The following is a 20,419-nucleotide window of genomic DNA, read 5'->3' as shown; positions in this document are numbered from 1 at the left end:
TTCCCGTTCGTTGATCTAAGCCCCACAATGATCCGCTGCTCTCCTATGGGCAGCGCGATCATTGTGAGAAAAAACTCACGTGTCCAGCCTCCTTATACTTCCTCCAAGCTTCCGGAAGGACGCTTGGAGGTCGCATTAAAACAAAAAGTTACTGTGGCCATCTTGTGGCCAAATAGTAAACTACACCCTACACATTTTTCACATACAAATAAATGATTTTTACACAAAAAATTAACTCATTACCTCCCACACTCCATTTTTTTTTTTTTGTAATTAAAAAAAAAAAATCAAAAATGTACAATTAAAAAAAATACATAAATAGTTACCTTAGGGACTGAACTTTTTAAATATTTATGTCAAGAGGGTATAACACTGTTACTTTATAAACTATGGGCTTGTAATTAGGGATGGACGCAAAACTGAAAAAAATGCACCTTTATTTCCAAATAAAATATTGGCGCCAAACATTGTGATAGGGACATAATTTAAATGGTTTTATAACCGGGACAAAAGGGCAAATACATTTCATGGGTTTTAATTACAGTAGCATGCATTATTTAAAAACTATAATGGCCGAAAACTGAAAAGTAATTATTTTTTTCCCCACATTTTTCCTATTTTCCCATTAAAACACATTTAGAAAAAAATAATTCTTGGCATAATGTCCCACCTAAAGAAAGCCTAATTGGTGGCGGAAAAAACAAGATATAGTTCATTTCATTGCGATAAGTAATGATAAAGTTATAGACGAATGAATGGAAGGAGCGCTGAAAGGTGAAAATTGCTCTGGTGCTCAGGGGGTAAAACCCCTCAGTGGTGAAGTGGTTAAGGTGTTGGGGAGGTTGTGGGCCCTGTGGCCCTCTTAGTCTAATAGCAATCAGTGTGTGACAGCTGGGGTAGGAGGGATGGAGGGGCGCACTTTGGTGTCTCAGCCTTGGGTGCTGGAGGACCTTGTCCCGGCTCTGCTTGTCTATAAATGTTACCTAAAGTTTAGATAGTTTACACAGCATATCTATCTGCAAAAAGCTTCAACAGAATATGATTTTTTTCTTCCTGTGATACAATGAGGGCAGCCATGTTCTGTTTGCCACAGGATGCTATCAGGAGATGCTATCAGCTTGCCTCTGTGTAAATTCAGTTCCGTCTCCTCCTCCCCTCTGCCTCTGAAATCAATGGCTAGTAACCTCCTCCTCCTCCTCCTCCTCCTGCCCAGACTGAGCTCCTATAAGCCCTTACTACAGTGCCAATGAACAAAAGGAGCTGTGGGCGAGGCTTGTTAAGTTTATAGGGAATTAGAGTATTAAAACAAAACAAAAAAAGTATTTGGCTTGAGGAATGCCCTATAAACTATATGAAAGGATCACAATGATGCAATGAGTAAAAGTTTATCTCGGATCCACTTTAACTTTTATAATCTTCCTGCAGGCAGAGCAGGGCTACGGCAAGATGGCGTCCGAAGCCCTGTACTGGAGACTATTTGTGTCTACAGTACAGGGCTTCGGGCGCCATCCTCCCGTAGCCCTGTTATCTGCCTGTCAGCGCGGGACTTTTGCAGCAGCTGGCTGCGCCGCTGCAGGAAGATCGTTGGGGGAGCTGCGCCCAGGGAAAGGAGTCTTCTGCAGGTGAGTAAATGCTTTTCTTTTTACAGGTAATTATACATTTAGTAAAACACTGCCTGCATTAGGATTATTTCCTGGGGAACTGCTGGCCACGTACGATTATTTCCTGGGGAACACTGCCACATACGATTATTTCCTGGGGACCGTGGCCACATACGATTATTTCCTGGGGACCGCTGGCCACATTACGATTATTTCCTGGGGAACGGTGGCCACATTACGATTATTTCCTGGGGAACGCTGGCCACATTACGATTATTTCCTGGGGAACGCTGGCCACATTACGATTATTTCCTGGGGAACGCTGGCCACATTATGATTATTTCCTGGGGAACGCTGGCCACATTATGATTATTTTCTGGTGAACGCTGTCGCATTATGATTATTTCGTGGTGAACGCTGGCCACATTATGATTATTTCGTGGTGAACGCTGGCCACATTATGATTATTTCCTGGTGAACGCTGGCTACATTATGATTATTTCGTGGTGAACGCTGGCCACATTACGATTATTTCCTGGTGAACGCTGGCCACATTACGATTATTTCCTGGGGAACGCTGGCCACATTACGATTATTTCCTGGTGAACGCTGGCCACATTACGATTATTTCCTGGTGAACGCTGGCCACATTATGATTATTTCCTGGTGAACGCTGGCCACATTACAATCATTTTCTGGTGAACACTGGCCACATTACGATTATTTTTTGGTGAACACTGGCCACATTACAATTATTTTTTGGTGAACGCTGCCACATTATGATTATTTCCTGGGGAACGCTGGCCACGTTACGATTATTTACTGGTGAACGCTGGCCACATTACGATTATTTTCTGGTGAATGCTGCCCACATTGATTATTTTATGGTGAATCATTGCTGCGTTATAATTATTTTATGGTGAATCATTGCTGCGTTATAATTATTTTATGGTGAATCATTGCTGCGTTATAATTATTTTTTGGTGAATCATTGCTGCGTTATGATTATTTTATGGTGAATCAATGCTGCTTTATGGTTATTTTTTGGTGAAAGATTGCCGTATTACGATTATTTTAACCACTTCGGGACCACAGTCTTTTCGCCCCTTAAGGACCAGAGCCTTTTTCTCCATTCAGACCACTGCAGCTTTCACGGTTTATTGCTCGGTCATAAAACCTACCACCTAAATGAATTTTACCTCCTTTTCTTGTCACTAATACAGCTTTCTTTTGATGCTATTTGATTGCTGCTGCGAGTTTTACTTTTTATTATATTCATCAAAAAAGACATGAATTTTGTCAAAAAAATGACTTTTTTAACTTTCTGTGCTGACATTTTTCAAATAAAGTAAAATTTCCTATACATTTGAGCACGAAAGTTATTCTGCTACATGTCTTTGATAAAAAAAAAAACATTCAGTGTATATTTATTGGATTGGGTAAAAGTTATAGCGTTTACAAACTATGGTGCCAAAAGTGAATTTTCCCATTTTCAAGCATCTCTGACTTTTCTGCGCACCTGTCATGTTTCATGAGGGGCTAAAATTCCAGGATAGTACAAATACCCCCCAAATGACCCCATTTTGGAAAGAAGACATCCCAAAGTATTCAGTGAGAGGCATGGTGAGTTCATAGAAGATTTTATTTTTTGTCACAAGTTAGCGGAAAATGACAGTTTGTGACAAAAAAAAAAAAAAAAAAAAGTTTCCATTTCTTCTAACTTGCGACAAAAAAAAATGAAATCTGCCACGGACTCACTATGCTCCTCTCTGAATACCTTGAAGTGTCTACTTTCCAGAATGGGGTCATTTGTGGGGTGTGTTTACTGTCCTGGCATTTGGGGGGTGCCTAATTGTAAGCACCCCTGTAAAGCCTAAAGATGCTCATTGGACTTTGGGCCCCTTAGCGCAGTTAGGCCGCAAAAAAGTGCCACACATGTGGTATTGCCGTACTCAGGAAAAGTAGTATAATGTGTTTTGGGGTGTATTTTTACACATACACATGCTGGGTGGGAGAAATATCTCCGTAAATGACAATTTTTTTATTTTTTTTACACACAATTGTCTATTTATAGAGATATTTCTCCCACTCAGCATGGGTATGTGGAAAAATACACCCCAAAACACATTATACTACTTCTCCTGAGTACGGCGATACCACATGTGTGGCACTTTTTTGCACCCTAACTGCGCTAAGGGGCCCAAAGTCCAATGAGTACCTTTAGGATTTCACAGGTCATTTTGAGAAATTTCGTTTCAAGACTACTCCTCACGGTTTAGGGCCCCTAAAATGCCAGGACAGTATAGGAACCCCACAAATTACCCCATTTTAGAAAGAAGACACCCCAAGGTATTCCGTTAGATGTATGGTGAGTTCATAGAAGATTTTTTTTTTTTGTCACAAGTTAGCGGAAATTGATTGTAATTGTTTTTTTTCACAAAGTGTCATTTTCCGCTAACTTGTGACAAAAAATAAAATCTTCTATGAACTCGCCATTCTCCTAACGGAATACCTTGGGGTGTCTTCTTTCTAAAATGGAGTCATTTGTGGGGTTCCTATACTGCCCTGGCATTTTAGGGGCCCTAAACCGTGAGGAGTAGTCTTGAAACCAAATGTGGCAAAATGACCTGTGAAATCCTAAAGGTACTCATTGGACTTTGGGCCCCTTAGCGCACTTAGGGTGCAAAAAAGTGCCACACATGTGGTACCGCCGTACTCAGGAGAAGTAGTATAATGTGTTTTGGGGTGTATTTTTACACATACCCATGCTGGGTGGGAGAAATATCTCTGTAAATGACAATTATTTGATTTTTTTTACACACAATTGTCCATTTACAGAGAGATTTCTCCCACCCAGCATGGGTATGTATAAAAATACACCCCAAAACACATTATACTACTTCTTCTGAGTACGGCGATACCACATGTGTGACACTTTTTTGCAACCTAGGTGCGCTAAGGGGCCTAACGTCCTATTCACAGGTCATTTTGAGGCATTTGGATTCTAGACTACTCCTCACGGTTTAGGGCCCCTAAAATGCCAGGGCAGTATAGGAACCCCACAAGTGACCCCATTTTAGAAAGAAGACACCCCAAGGTATTCTGTTAGGAGTATGGTGAGTTCATAGAAGATTTTTTTTTTGTCACAAGTTAGCGGAAAATGACACTTTGTGAAAAAAAAAAACAATACATATCAATTTCCGCTAACTTGTGACAAAAAATAAAATCTTCTATGAACTCATCATACACCTAAAAGAATACCTTGGGGTGTCTTCTTTCTAAAATGGGGTCACTTGTGGGGTTCCTATACTGCCCTGGCATTTTAGGGGCCCTAAACCGTGAGGAGTAGTCTTGAACCCAAATGTCTCAAAATGACCTGTGAAATCCTAAAGGTACTCATTGGACTTTGGGCCCCTTAGCACAGTTAGGCTGCAAAAAAGTGTCACACATGTGGTATCGCCGTACTCAGAAGAAGTAGTATAATGTGTTTTGTGGTGTATTTTTACATATAACCATGCTGGGTGGGAGAAATATCTCTGTAAATGACACATTTTTGATTTTTTTTACACACAATTGTCCATTTACAGAGAGATTTCTCCCACCCAGCATGGGTATGTGTAAAAATACACCACAAAACACATTATACTACTTCTCCTGAGTATGGCGATACCACATGTGTGACACTTTTTTGCAGCCTAGGTGCGCTAAGGGGCCCAACGTCCTATTCACAGGTCATTTTGAGGCATTTGTTTTCTAGACTACTCCTCACGGTTTAGGGCCCCTAAAATGCCAGGGCAGTATAGGAACCCCACAAGTGACCCCATTTTAGAAAGAAGACACCCCAAGGTATTCCGTTAGGGGTATGGTGAGTTCATAGAAGATTTTATTTTTTCTCACAAGTTAGTGAAAAATGACACTTTGTGAAAAAAACAATAACAATCCAATTTCCGCTAACTTTTGACAAAAAATAAAATATTCTATGAACTCATCATACACCTAACAGAATACCTTGGGGTGTCTTCTTTCTAAAATGGGGTCACTTGTGGGGTTCCTATACTGCCCTGGCATTTTACGGGCCCAAAACTGTGAGTAGTCTGGAAACCAAATTTCTCAAAATGACTGTTCAGGGGTATAAGCATCTGCAAATTTTGATGACAGGTGGTCTATGAGGGGGCAAATTTTGTGGAATCGGTCATAAGCAGGGTGGCCTCTTAGATGACAGGATGTATTGGGCCTGATCTGATGGATAGGAGTGCTAGGGGGGTGACAGGAGGTGATTGATGGGTGTCTCAGGGGGCGGTTAGAGGGGAAAATAGATGCAATCAATGCACTGGGGAGGTGATCGGAAGGGGGTCTGAGGGGGATCTGAGGGTTTGGCCGAGTGATCAGGAGCCCACACGGGGCAAATTAGGGCCTGATCTGATGGGTAGGTGTGCTAGGGGGTGACAGGAGGTGATTGATGGGTGTCTCAAGGTGTGATTAGAGGGGGGAAATAGATGCAAGCAATGCACTGGCGAGGTGATCAGGGCTGGGGTCTGAGGGCGTTCTGAGGTGTGGGCGGGTGATTGGGTGCCCGCAAGGGGCAGATTAGGGTCTAATCTGATGGGTAACAGTGACAGGTGGTGATAGGGGGTGATTGATGGGTAATTAGTGGGTGTTTAGAGGAGAGAATAGATGTAAACAATGGATTTGGGAGGTGATCTGATGTCGGATCTGCGGGCGATCTATTGGTGTGGGTGGGTGATCAGATTGCCCGCAAGGGGCAGGTTAGGGGCTGATTGATGGGTGGCAGTGACAGGGGGTGATTGATGGGTGGCAGTGACAGGGGGTGATTGATGGGTGATTGACAGGTAATCAGTGGGTTATTACAGGGGAGAACAGATGTAAATATTGCACGGGCGAATTGATAAGGGGGGGGTCTGAGGGCAATCTGAGCGTGTGGGCAGGTGATTGGGTGCCCGCAAGGGGCAGATTAGGGTCTAATCTGATGGGTAACAGTGACAGGTGGTGATAGGGGGTGATTGATGGGTAATTAGTGGGTGTTTAGAGGAGAGAATAGATGTAAACAATGGATTTGGGAGGTGATCTGATGTCGGATCTGCGGGCGATCTATTGGTGTGGGTGGGTGATCAGATTGCCCGCAAGGGGCAGGTTAGGGGCTGATTGATGGGTGGCAGTGACAGGGGGTGATTGATGGGTGGCAGTGACAGGGGGTGATTGATGGGTGATTGACAGGTAATCAGTGGGTTATTACAGGGGAGAACAGATGTAAATATTGCACGGGCGAATTGATAAGGGGGGGGTCTGAGGGCAATCTGAGCGTGTGGGCAGGTGATTGGGTGCCCGCAAGGGGCAGATTAGGGTCTAATCTGATGGGTAACAGTGACAGGTGGTGATAGGGGGTGATTGATGGGTAATTAGTGGGTGTTTAGAGGAGAGAATAGATGTAAACAATGGATTTGGGAGGTGATCTGATGTCGGATCTGCGGGCGATCTATTGGTGTGGGGGGGTGATCAGATTGCCCGCAAGGGGCAGATCAGGGGCTGATTGATGGGTGGCAGTGACAGGGGGTGATTGACGGGTGATTGACAGGTGATTGACAGGTGATTGACAGGTGATCAGGGGGGATAGATGCATACAGTACACGGGGGGGGGGGGGGGTCTGGGGGGGGTCTGGGGAGAATCTGAGGGGTGGGGGGGTGATCAGGAGGGAGTAGGGGGCAGATTAGGGACTTAAAAAAAAAATAGCGTTGACAGATAGTGACAGGGAGTGATTGATGGGTGATTAGGAGGGTGACTGGGTGCAAACAGTGGTCTGGGGGGTGGGCAGGGGGGGGTCTGAGGGGTGCTGTGGGCGATCAGGGGGCAGGGGGGGGGGAAATCAGTGTGTTTGGTGCAGACTAGGGTGGCTGCAGCCTGCCCTGGTGGTCCCTCGGACACTGGGACCACCAGGGCAGGAGGCAGCCAGTATAATAGGCTTTGTATACATTACAAAGCCTATTATACACTGTTGCAGCGGCGATCCGGATGCCAGTAACCCGCCGGCGCTTCCGAACGGCCGGCGGGTTACGGCGAACGGGGGGCGGAGCCAGTCCCCGGCGGCTGATCGCGTCACGAATGACGCGATCGCCGCATAGCCACTCCCGCAGCCGCCCCCGCCGATGGGCGTATTGCGGTCGTTTGGGCCCAGACTTTGCCGCCGCCCATCGGCTGGGGGCGGTCGTTATGTGGTTAAGTTAATCATTGCTGCGTTATGATTATTTTCTGGTGAAAGATTGCCGCATTACTTTTATCTCATGGTGAAACATTGCTGTGTTACGATTATTTTCATCAGGGGGGGGCGCCACTGGTTTTCTCGCCAAGAGTGACAAAATGGCTAAAGACGCCCCTGAGGAGGAGGAGGCGAATAATTCACTCAGCTGTCACTGAAATAACCAGCATGCAACGTACCTAAGTAACCTTGTGATACTTCTACATCAAATCCCATGACTAATGCTATTAGCATTAATAAATCGCAAAAAAAAAAAAAAGTCATAACAAATCCCTCCCACTTTTAGGCCACACCCCCAGCCGGTATTTTTTCACCCAAAACGTGGCAAGCAATCCTATCTGTGCAAACCCACAAAAATAAGCACCGTTTTTAAATCTCTAGTCCCATCAAGAAGTTAACCACACAGATGTCCCCAGTTTTCTACACCAAATCTTCCTAGTGCAATCAGTAGCGCACTGGTAATCACATGTGCCCAGTAGTATCATGTCCTCAGTAGTGTCATATAGACTAACACCAGAGTGCTCGCACCGAATATCAGCTATAATTGCCACATTCCGTATTGACGTGTACAACTGCAAAAGGCTGAAACCAGCTGCATTCACTTATGGGTAGTTCTCATCAATCTCACCCTCTCCCTGGTAGATGTTTAATCCAAAGTCTTATATCTCTCCTAGTTTAACGCTTCCACCTTCCTTTGGCTGCTGCGTCTCCTATTCCTTCCAGAAATCAGTCATTAGAAAAAGGTTCCCCTTTCTTTCAGTTCCTAAAGGTGGTGCTCCCTCTGGTGACTGTTTCAGGAGCTGCAGACAGAGCTCCAGGTACTGTATAAATGAAAGCTGAGTACCAGAGATGGAAAGTTCGGATCTTTTCAATGATCCGGATGATTCGAATCAGATCATTGAAAAGATCCGTATCTTTGATCCGAATCTCGGATCATTTTACTACCAAAGCATTCGGGGGTGAAATTAATAGCAGGACAGGACTTTCCCTGCAGTAGTGTGAGTGTGTTGCTCCTGACTTCCAGGAGGGGTCTCTTCAAGCTGCTTTTCAAGCCGACTTTGGAGCTTTCTTTCTGGGCACTGTTTGACCTGAAGTCCCTGCTCCGGGCCTTGCCGGGCAGGGGCTTGTCTTGTGCTAACTGGCCGCTCCAGCCATGGAGCGGCCAGCTCATACCCCCCCTGCTACCTCTACTTACCTGGGGGATGAAGGGGACTCCTCTGGAGGGGACATCGCTGGGAACGCGATAGCCTGGGTGAAAGCTGCAAAAACCTGTGAGGAGACACTAGCACAGCTAAAGTACAGCTTTTCAAGATCCAAGTTCAGGTATGGGATGAAGTGGAAGCCAGAGTACCTGTGGCAGGATAAAGAGCTGCTGGACCTGAAAAGAAAAATCAAAGTTCAAAAAGCAAAGTTAGCTGACTTGATAAAAATCGGTGGGCCTTTCGCCGAGCAACTAGGCCACAAGAAACGCTTTGAAAAGATGCTGAAACCTGAGACTGACATGGATGATAGCGACACAGAGGAAGATTGTGTCGTTGTGGAAGACGAGTGCAGCCCCCCAGAGAGGCCTCCATGGATGAAGGAAGAACTGTCCCAGTCACAGATCCCACCTGGGCAAGGTGAGCCGGTTGAGTACCCCATGGAGAAGGAAAGTGAGGGTGATGTGACACAGAGTGAAGAGGACACGCTGGTGAGTGAGGGGAAGCAAGTACCTGGCTCTGCGGCGGGTGTTTGGGTGAGTGCTGGTGGTGCTGGTGCTGCTACCCCTGCTGCTGAGGGTCTTGATGGCGTGGGTGCTACTGGGGCCCGCAGTGAGGCGGTGGGTGGCGGTGCAAGTGCTGCTGTTGCTGTGGCTGGCATGCCCCCCTCTGAAATACCTGGAGGTGGTGGTGTGGCTGGAGCTGCAGCGGCCTCCCCGGATGCCCGCATGGATCCCTCTCCTGGTGGAGCCTTGGTTCCCAGATCAGGGTCACTTGTAGTGGCTGATGTGGGTTCTTGGGTAAAGCTGGGAGTGGGGACGTGTGCCCAGAGTTGCAGGGAACGCTCCCCGCATCGTATGCAGGCTTTTCAAGATGGTGCCGGCTTGCAGAGCGGCAGCCCGACAACGCCAAACCAGCTTCCGGTCCGTCGGGCGGAAGTGACATCCGCGGCTGCTTTTCCGCCTGAAGTCGGAATTTCCATAGACGTCGATGAGGCCGAACGCAGACTTTTTCCTAAGGCTGATGCGGCTGTAAGTCCGCATGGAGGCGGAAACCCCATTGGCGCTAATGTAGCGGTAAGCAGACTTTCTTCTGGAGGTGTTGCGGCTGAAAGTCCGCATGGCGGCGGAAACTCCACTACCACCAATACAGCTGTAGGCGGAATTCAGCCTGCCAATGCGGAAAGTCAAGGCAAGGGAAGCCTTTTATTGCTAGATGTGGAGATGGATGCAGGAGACGCAGAGAAACAGCCTCCAAGCGGAGTTCCGCAACCAGAGGCGGTTTTCAAGGAAAAAGAAAAGGAGGTGCATGCAAATGCACAGGAGGAGTTACCGATTGTCCCTGAAAACAAGGAGACAAGCGAGGAGGATACCAAAGGATCTTCTGAGACCCCAAAAGAGGGGAAACTTACAAAGAAGGTACAGGTGACCGAGCAAGCAAGTCTGGAAATGTCCGAGGAGGATTTTCTTAAGGGGAACTCCGCGGACAACGAAAGGATAGACTCCCTTGGGTGCTGGACTCCCCCTGTTGATGGGATGGAACAATTGGCCCAGGAGCTCTTTCCTGATGGCGACAATGGAGGAGGCCAAGACTCCCTGGCGATGGAATCCGGAATCGTCCTGGAGGGTGAGAAAGATGTCACTATACCTTTTGAAAAGAAAAGAACTAAAAAAGGGAGAAATAAAATTGGCAAAGGTGTGAGGTTACAGCTTGGTGACACAGGTGATAATTTTGAGCAGGTTGTGGTCGAAGAGACTGATCAGGATAGTGATGGTGTCCAGAAAGGGTCCTTTTTACAAGCGGAGGAGGGTGGTGAAATACTCTTAGTCCAGAAGGGGGGCTTAATCAGGTCACCAAATAATTCAATGCTGGATGTATTGTTTGAGAGAAATTTAATTTCATGTTCAGAGTCTGATAATGACCTGAGTGAGGGGGAGAGGGAGAAAAGGAGAAAGAAAAGGGAGAAAAAGAGAAAACGAAAGGGAAAGCATTTAGAACCGCCTCCTGTGGTTAAGGATGATCTAATCACAGAGTTTCAGACCGCGGATTTAATTGTACGCTTGGAGAAGAAGCGGTTGGTTGTTACTGATGCTCATGTTAATGAGACGGTAGTTCAGGAGGTGGAACAAGGGGGGGATTACTCAGGCTTGCATCTGGTGGGCATGGGTGACCCCGATTGTGGTCGCCAGTTGGAGTTTAGGGCAGGTGGGAGGAGAATGGTGGTGGAAGATGAGAAATTTAAATGTTTTGATTTTCAAGGTAGACAGACCTTTATGGCGACCATTTTTGGGTTAAGCCCTGATGCCCCCAGGTACAAGCCCCCTTCTCCCCCTGTTTCCACCTCTAATGTGGCTGAGGAGGTGTCTGGTGGGGTGGTTGAGGTGGGTGTGGAGACAATTGAGGGTGGAGAGGCAGAGCCTCCAGAATTGGAGTATGTAACAAGGGGGGGTTTCCCAGAGTTGGGCCCGGCTGCGAGACCGGGGGCCCTTAACTCCATGGCAGCCTCAGCCAGGGGCACATCTTCTGTAAAACCAGTCTCATATTCCAGGGCGGTTAGAAGTACTGCTTTAGGGAGGAGGGTCCTGGCTCCCCTGGAGACAGAGTCGGAGGCCTACACCCCAGGCCGACGGAACGTTGTTCGCCTTAAGTGGGAACACCCTTCTGCAATTCCCACAAAAAGGGAGTTTGTCGGTTATTTGTTCGACCTGGGGTTTAGGCCCGCCGATTTATTCGCGATCCTGGCTCCAGGGGATCCACCGCCCTACTATGATGTGTCCTTCCTTTCGCAGCAGGGAATGGAGGCCTTCTTAGAAAAGAGATTGGGGGAGTCCCTGAACGGGCAATGGCACGGGTTCTCTGTGGTGCCCCTTTCAAGACAGTCCTTAGAGAGGAAGGCACACATAGTAGTCCAAAACGAGAGTATCCCGGTGCGTGACTTGATGACTTGGGTTCAGCACTACGCAGACCTCATGTCCCCGCCCCACAGGGTCCTGGATGACCTGGGAATCTGGTGGGGGGAATATGAGGTGGCGATCAAACTCCGCATCAAGGAGGGGGTCGTCACCCATATTCCCCGTTCTGCCCTTATAGGGCGGGACAAAGTGGTCACCTTCTATCCCGGTCAGCCCAGGACCTGTAACAAATGTGGTAAGCGGGGCCATCTGGCGAGCGGGTGCCCAGATCCGAGGTGCAGTCGGTGCCAGGAGTTCGGGCACTCTGCATCCGCGTGCAAACGCATAAAATGCAATTTCTGTTTTGAGTACGGACATCCGTACACAGCGTGCCCGGTCTCCTGGAACACGATGCCCTCGGATCTCAAGAAGGCCATGTTGGCCCGTATGGAGGAGGGACAGGACGCCCCAGTGCCAGATCCTAATATGTCACTACTTGAGTTATTGGATTGTGCTGTTGACCATTCTTCTGTTGCCCCTTCCTCGGTTCCTCCTCCAGCCAGCATGGCCCTTGTAGGGCAATCTGGACCCAGGTCATCGACTTATGTCCGGGATGCTGCTCGTGGCGGGGACTCTCCTCCCAAGGAGCAGCGAACCAGGTCTACTAGATCTGGTGGGGATAGGAGAGGTGGTGGGACTAAGGGCCCTACCCCTGCTCCAGGCGATCCCCCAACAAATCCTCCTATTCCGCAGCCTCGGAGGAGAAATCCTCCCAAGGGGGTTTCTTCCTCTTCCCTCCCTTCACCTGCTGACCCTCTCCCTTCCCCTCCCGATCTCCCTCCCCCCTCCACTCCTCCTCCCCCTGACCTTCCTCCTCCCTCTCCTCCTTCCCTTGCCTTTCCTTTACCTTCCCCTGTTCCTACCCTTTCTTCTCCCGTTGAAGGTGGGGCTGCCTCCCTGCCTGTCAACGTGATTTCGATTTCAGGAGCCTTTGTGTTTTCGCCTCCCGAGCCGACGGGTGCTTCCTCCGCCCCTTGCAGGAGGGAGCACCTGTCGGCAGAGGAGAAAGAATATCTCGAGCAGAGGTTCAAAATCAAGAAAAAAAGGAATACTGGGTCAAAGTCTGCACCTCGGTCCTTCTCTGAAGAGAAGAGACAGACGCTAAGGCAGACAGTTGAGCAGAGGAGACAAGAGAGTAGAGACCTGAAACTCTCAAACAGGTTTGGTGTTTTGGCTGCCTCCCCCCTTTCATCGGAAGAGGAGGAGATGGTGGTCGAGACCCCTGAAGTTGTCTGAGGGGACATGGTCCTATGTGTTTATGTCTTTTTCTTTTTGTTGACGTTGTATTTTTGTTTTAGTTTTTGTCTACTGTCAAAAAGAGTATAAAGGGAAACCTAAATTATTCTGATGGCTGTTCCCCCACCACTCATGCTAGCGACGATCAACGTTGCCAGCATCAAAATGACCAGGGCTCGAAAATTGGCTTTTTCGATTTTGGCTGCCCATGAGGCTGATGTGTTTTTCCTGCAGGAGACCAGGCTCACCTCTTTGGCTGACCTTTGGCTAGCCGAGAGGGACTGGGTGTCTGGTCCGAGTTTTTGGTCTCTTGCGGGAGAGCCTGGTAGTGGTGTGGCGGTCCTTTTTAGGGCCGACATGGTAACGTGCCGGCGAGTAATTGAGGTAGAGATGGGTAGGTGTCTGGTCTTGGACGTCTGCATGAGGGGGCAGGATCTCAGGCTAATCAACATCTATGCCGACCCCAAGTCTAAGGGGGAGAGAAAGCGCCTTCTTATGCAGATCAGGCCATACCTTTTTTCAGCCTATCCTGTGATCCTGGGTGGTGATTTCAACACCGTCACTAGGGCCAAGGACAGGGCAAGGGCCCAGGTCCAGATAGGCGTAGATGGTAAGTATTTAGCAAGATTAGTTGATGAGGCGGATCTGGTGGATGTGCACATTCGTCACTCCCCAGATCTCACGGGGTTCACCTTTTATAGAGGTAGTGCTAGGTCTAGGATAGATAGATTTTTTGTTTCAGAGGGCCTCATCACTTCAACTCCTAAGTTGTTGGCGGTGGAGTTCTCGGATCACCTTATTCTGTCGGTGGGCTTGAATGCTTCGAATGCTCCTCCCAGAGGTCGGGGTATTTGGAGGATGAATTCGTCCCTGCTACTGGAAGATGAGGTGAGACAATCCTTTGAGGAGTTTTTTCAAGCACAGGTTTCCATCCTGGACTGCTTTGACAATAGGTCTGAGTGGTGGGAGGAAGTAAAAAAACGTGCTGTGAGATTTTTCAAGGGTCTAGCGTCCCGAAGGAGTATTGGTAGAAATCTAGCTTACCAGCGTCTAAGGGAGAGGTTGACTGTTCTCGTCTCTGAGGGCGGAGATCCGGGGGAGATCTCTGAGGTCAAACTTCAACTTAGGCAGCAGCAGTACGACCGGCTGGCTTCTTTAGCTCTGGAGAGGGATCATGGTAAATACCGCTCGCCTGACCCTTACCAGAGTTTTAAACAAAGTGCAGCGCTTAAGACGGTCATCGGTCTCAGGGATGGCTCGGGATCTCTGGCAAAGTCCAGGGCAGAGATTCTAGCCATCGCTAGAGGGTTTTACGCTGATCTGCTTGGGGAGAAGCCACTTGACCAGGCGAGGATGGAAGACTTCTTGGCTTCCACGCCGGGTCTGGAAGATGTTGATATTTCTGCCATAGACTTGACTACGGAGATTACTGCAGATGAAGTAGCGAGAGCCATTGGTGGCCTTGCACCTAAAAAGACCCCGGGTCCGGATGGACTGACGGCTGAGTTTTACAAGGCCTTTGTGTCAATCCTGGCCCCTCAATTGGCTGGTGCGTTCAACGATTGCCTTGCTGGGGGCCAGTTACCACCCTCCATGAGGCAATCTGCAGTAATCCTGTTGTCAAAAGGTCGTGATCCTGAGATGATTGAGAATTGGCGTCCCATCAGCCTTCTCAATGTCGACAGGAAGATCCTGGCGAAAATTTTGTTCTGGCGGTTGTCCCAGGTGACAGATGTGCTTTCTCGCCATCAGCACTGCTCTGTTGTAGGAAGAAGCACACTCTCAGCACTGTTAGCTGTCCGGGAAGTCCTGGAACGGTGCAGGGCTGATGGTTGGGGAAAATACCTGCTGACGTTGGATCAGTCCAAAGCCTTTGATCGGGTCAATCATGAGTACCTATGGCGGTTGCTTACTGTGTATGGTTTGCAGGGGGGGTTTGTAGATTGGCTGCGAACTTTATACAAGGAGGCTGAAAGTTTTATGCTGATCAATGGATGGATCGGCCAGCCTTTTGAGGTGAGCTCGGGGGTTCGCCAGGGTTGTCCGCTGAGTTCTCTACTATACGTGTTTGCCATCGACCCCTTCGTGAGGAGGCTAGAGGGCAGCACGCTTGGTGGGGTTCCAGTGGGCATCTCTGGTAGCTCATCTCTGAAGGTGGTGGCTTATGCCGACGACGTTACTGTGGTGGTCTCGGATGCAGAGGAGGCGTTGGTGGTTGCTGAGGAGATCACCAGGTACTCATTGGCATCTGGTTCGAAGATCAATCCGGATAAGTGTGAAACTTTCTGGATGGGTAAAGTTGGAGAGTCCTTTAGACTTCCTGGGTCTTTTCCCTTGCCTCAGGAAGAAATTAAGATTCTTGGCATCAAATTCGGCCCAGGCGATTATGGCCTGCGAAATTGGGAAAGCAAGCTGTCTGATGTCGACAGGAAAGTAACTCGCTGGAAAGGTTGGAGTTTGACCTTTAGGGAAAGGATTGACCTGATCAAGACTTACCTGATACCAATATTGTTATATGTCAGTTATGTCACAATTTTGCCAGCATCCCTGTACACCAGGGTCAATGGCCTGTTTTTCCTATTGTTATGGGGAAACAGGCTAAACCATGTGCGCAGGAATATTACTTACAAAGCTAGGCGGGAGGGTGGCTTAGGTATGGTCAACCCGATCGTTTTTTTCTCCTTGATTTTTATTAAACACAACATTGGTAGTTTGTTGTTGGAGAACCCGCCTAGCTGGGTAGGTATCTTCCAGACTTGGTGTGAGCCTTTCCTTAGAGAATGGAAGAGCGGTGGCCCAGTGAAAAATCTGAGAGCACGTCATGGCTACCTTCCGACCTATGTCTTGCCTTGTTTGAAGAAACTGCAGCAGTGGGGATTGATGGTGGAGGACATCAGATCGGTCGACAGGAAAGTCTTGTCGGCTAGGTTGGTGGACTCTTACTTTCCTGACTCACTGGCTTTGAGGGATTGCCCAGGCACAATTATGGAGGAGGGCTTGCGTTTGTTGAATTCGCCGCGGGTTCCGAATAAATTGTGGGACATCGCCTGGCTTACCTTCCAGGGCAAACTTTACGTTGGAGGGAACATGAAGTGTCGGCAGGTGGCAGAGCGTGGTTGTCCTCGACAGGGGTGTGCTGTTGAGGAGACCATGGACCATTTCCTGATGTCATGCCCTTTCAACGTGGAGGTGTACAAACAGGTGGGGAGGGCTCTGAATATCCCGTTTCTGGCGCATCTCAGTTATGCTGAGTGGGCCTATGGAGCGTTCAATCAGCGCCAGGGTTATGATTTGAGCACTTTATACGTAGTCAGCTTAGTGGTTAGGAGACACTTATGGTTGGCACGGTGTGACTTAGCTATTAGACAGCGAGACTTGCCTGTCCAGGTGGTGGTGAGCACTATTCTCGGTGAGGTGAGGAATATTCGGTTCTTGGAGAGAAAGAAACTGGGGAGAGGAGCTTGGGTTCTGGCGTGGCAGAACATCAAGCCTCCTTAAACTGGCGGAGGTCTCTCCTGGGTGTTAGCTTGTCTGTCGCTTCTCTTGTACACCTCAGATTTTTTTTTCTTTGACATTTTTTTGAAGTCTGGCCGCAGACACAAGGGGAGTGTCCCTTTGTGCTCTTCTTTTTAGTTGTTGGTGTGGTTTTGTCCTGTGTTTGGGCTTCAATTTCTTTTCAGTCTTGTCTTGTGTAGTGTCTTCTAATCTTATGTACTTGCTTATTGGTCGGGCGTAAAAGTCCCGCGGTATGTATGTGGAATGTATGGTGTAATGTGGGTGTTGTCCTTCACTTTTTGGGTGGTGGTGTATGTTATATGTCTTTCTCTTTTCTTTTTTTTTGTCCTGTTTGTTTTGAATGATGTGATGTAGGTGTTGACTTGTGTCCTTTTGGGTGGTGGTTGGTGTTATGTGTTTTATTTTTTTCTTTCTGTCTGGTTGTCCTGTTTGTCTGAATGTAGATGAGTGATGTCTCCTCAGCAGCTATACTTCTGGAGTATGGAACAGTTTCTTGTTCACAAGTTATGTGCATAGCACAGTTTTGTTTGATTTGTATTTTCTTGGGTACATTGACAGAGTTTTTCTGTAATCATGGCGTTGTTTCAGTTGTATTATGGTGTGGGAAAGATTATTCCCTGATTATATTTGTTTCCTTACTTGTATTGCATACTTTTTATATTTATTTCATTGTATGCTGTATGATGGTATTTTGATTTACAGGCATACTTTTATCTTATTTATTATTCCTTGTATGCTTTAAGTTTGTTGATTAATAAAAAAAAAAAGTCCCTGCTGTAGACAGGAGAAGGGGAGGGGGGTGGACACACAGAGAAGGGGAGAAGATGGACAGAGGGCAGGGAATGGACAGAGAAGGGAGGAGGGGCGAGCAGAGAGCAGAAATGTTTGTTTGCACACAATACCCACATGCTGCAATCATATGCTTTACATATATTTCACCTATATGCTCATCTGTGTACTTTGAATGCAAACGTCGCACAGTGAAAGAAAGCATTCCCAAAGCATTCCCAGAAGTAAAGTGCAGCTGTTTAGAGCAGTGCAGGAGGATCATATTGCCCTGCAATCACAGTGCCTGCAAAGTTACTGAGCTGAGCTGAGCCAAAAGCTTCCAATGTGTTCACTGTGCACAACTACAGAACAGACAGCCTATAATCAGCAGCACGTTATAGCCAGTATGTGTGCTCTACACATATCTGGCAGTGGCACCCATGTCCCCTCTCTCTCATCTACCTGTCTCCCTGCAAGGCTGGCTCCCATCCAACAGAGCGATCCATCTCTGCTCTGCTTCCAGGACCCCGCTTCCCGCTGAGAGGGGGCGTGTCGCTCCTGGCCCCGCCCCTTTTGCGATCTGAATCACTCATTTTGATGATTCGGATGATTCGACTCACAAAATAGATTCGGATCAAAGATCCGAATCGTTCATGATCCGGACAACACTACTGAGTACTCACCACCCGACCACTCCAGCAACATCCCCTTGATGATGATTCTGCGATTCCTCTTCCTGCTCGTGACGTTACATGTCGGGCACGAATGGGAAGTCAAGCAATCGCAGTAATTTGCCTGGAGTCGTTGGTGATCTTAAGGCCCATACCCATCACGTGATTTCCCCAACGACCGGCAATTTTTTTTTTTGTGAATGACAAGTGGGGGCTTTTGTGATCTCGGGACATGAGTACAGGCGTGCGATCACGCAAACCAACGTCTAGTGATGCAACAATAATAATCATCATGGTTGATTGGATCTTTAAGATGCCCGACAACTTCCTGCAAAGTACCACGATCACTTGACTTGACATTTGTGCCCTTCGTGTAACATTTATTATTTATTTATTTATTTATTGGATTTATAAAGCGCCAACATATTACGCAGCACTGGATGTTAGTTTAGGTTACAGACAATATTTAGGGGTGACATACAGCAATATGACAATACAGGAATACAAAAAAAAAAAAACAGATCACGCAGCACAGTATGAGTACAAGGTAATGCTGACCTGCATGTGATTGTTAAGAGATTTATGGACCGCACCCAGAGAAAGGACGAGACTATACCACAACATGCTAATGCACTGAGGGCCTTGTTGGGAGTATTGATTCAGAAAGAAGGAGAGGAAGAACAGATTTCTGATGTGGATGCAGATTCCTGGCTGATTAACCAGTTCTTGCTTGGACTGAAGAGTGAGACTTTAAGACAGCATTTGAAGATTAAAAGAGATAAAGAAATAAATTTTCAGAAGTTGCAGAGTCTTGCCGTGAAGTATCAGCAGGAGGAAGAAATTACGCAAACGCAGTCATTTCTGAGAAACTTGAGAGTCCCTGAAGTAAAAGAAAAAGGTGTTGCAGAACCATCCAGAAGTGCTATTGAAGCTCTGACTGAAGCAGATACAGTATTGACAGAAGAAGTCCGGAAGTTGAGAGAGAGAGAGAGAGAGAGAGAGAGAGAGAGAGAGACAGGTGGTGGAGCAGAGAGATGCTCCTGCTGGACGAGGTGTTGGAAGAGAGCCCCCATTTACTTGTTGGAAGTGCGGAGAAGCTGGTCACATAGCATGAAATTGTGGGGGTCCGGCACAGTTCCGAGGGAAGCTGTATTTAAACTGACAAATCCTGAGGTGAAGGGTCAAACCACAGGAAGTGAAGTACAGACCCCTAAGGACACCCAGATGAGACAGCTAACGGGGCAAGGTTACAAGAAGTTTCCAAGAAATAGGAAACCCAATCCTTTACGAGGAGAACGAAGAGCCCTGATCCCTAGAGAGAGAGGAAGAGTGAGTTGGTTCAATTGTTGAAGAGTATATGGGTTTATATACAGAGATGGTTTGGCGAGAGATGTGTTTGTACATTGGACTGCCATTGAAAAGAAGCACTGTCAAGAAAAGTTCCGACGCTTGAGGAGTGGAGAGATGGTTGAGTTTTAACCTTGTGGAAGGAAGGAAAGGGCCTGGGGCCACCAACGTGGTGACACTTGGTCATTCCCCTAAGAGAGGCCTTAAGAGTTCTGTAACTTCTACATGAGTTGATGAGAGCTGTGTTGAAGATTCCTTATGTGGTCAGAGATCTTAAGAGACAGAGAGTCCAGTGAAACCTGAAGAAGTACTATTGGGAACTGTGGATGACTTCCGTTACCCTGAGTTACCCAAGCTCCTACTACCAGTGATGAGAGTATGGCAGAACCTGAAGAAGCGCCAGATGAACGACTTACCTGGACGCAAGAGCAGTGGGTGGCACAGAGCAAGAGAGACTGGCCAGATTACTGGTTTCCACCACCCAAGCCACAGAGAGTCAGGCGTAGAAGAGTGAGGCCTGAGCTGGTTGAAGACTTGCCAACTGAGGGGACACCCCTTGAAAATGCAGTGAATCTGCAGAAGAATAAGTTGATCCACAGCTGTCCTAAGAGTGAAGCTGTACAAACAGGGCCGCCATCAGAAATTTTGGGGCCCCTCACACATCATCAAGCCTGCCCCCCCCTCCCTGGGCCCACCCACTGGTTGCTGTGCCCGCCCACTAGCCACCCCATCCCCATGTCCGTGCGCGAAGTGCGCTGCGGCGAAAATTGTGCATGGCTCCGACACTGAAGAAAGCACCATTCACAGCTTGATGCTGCAAAAAGTGGGCGTGGCCATGACATGTTGTGGGTGGAGCCA

At 47.7% G+C, this 20,419-nt stretch overlaps 1 protein-coding gene across 3 annotated transcripts in view; it reads right to left on the bottom strand.

Moving 5' to 3' along the window:
- LOC137524724 (tRNA N6-adenosine threonylcarbamoyltransferase, mitochondrial-like) overlaps positions 1-20,419 on the bottom strand; it is a 301,894-nt gene that overhangs the window by 253,577 nt on the left and 27,898 nt on the right. Inside the window, exon 1 of one of the 3 annotated variants that reach the window (XM_068244912.1) lies at positions 8,502-8,667. The exons of 1 other annotated variant lie outside the window; for it this stretch is intronic. The gene's annotated coding sequence lies outside the window, so the exon portion shown is untranslated. Of the gene's footprint in view, positions 1-8,501; positions 8,668-20,419 lie in introns of those variants that run through there. One more of the 3 variants, XM_068244911.1, reaches the window with a different exon arrangement.

The sequence above is a fragment of the Hyperolius riggenbachi genome, chromosome 7 (assembly GCF_040937935.1).
Source record: "Hyperolius riggenbachi isolate aHypRig1 chromosome 7, aHypRig1.pri, whole genome shotgun sequence".
In the NCBI taxonomy this organism is placed as follows: domain Eukaryota; kingdom Metazoa; phylum Chordata; class Amphibia; order Anura; family Hyperoliidae; genus Hyperolius; species Hyperolius riggenbachi.
The sequence above is the reverse complement of the archived record's forward strand: the minus strand, read 5'-3'. Positions and strand labels throughout refer to the sequence as shown.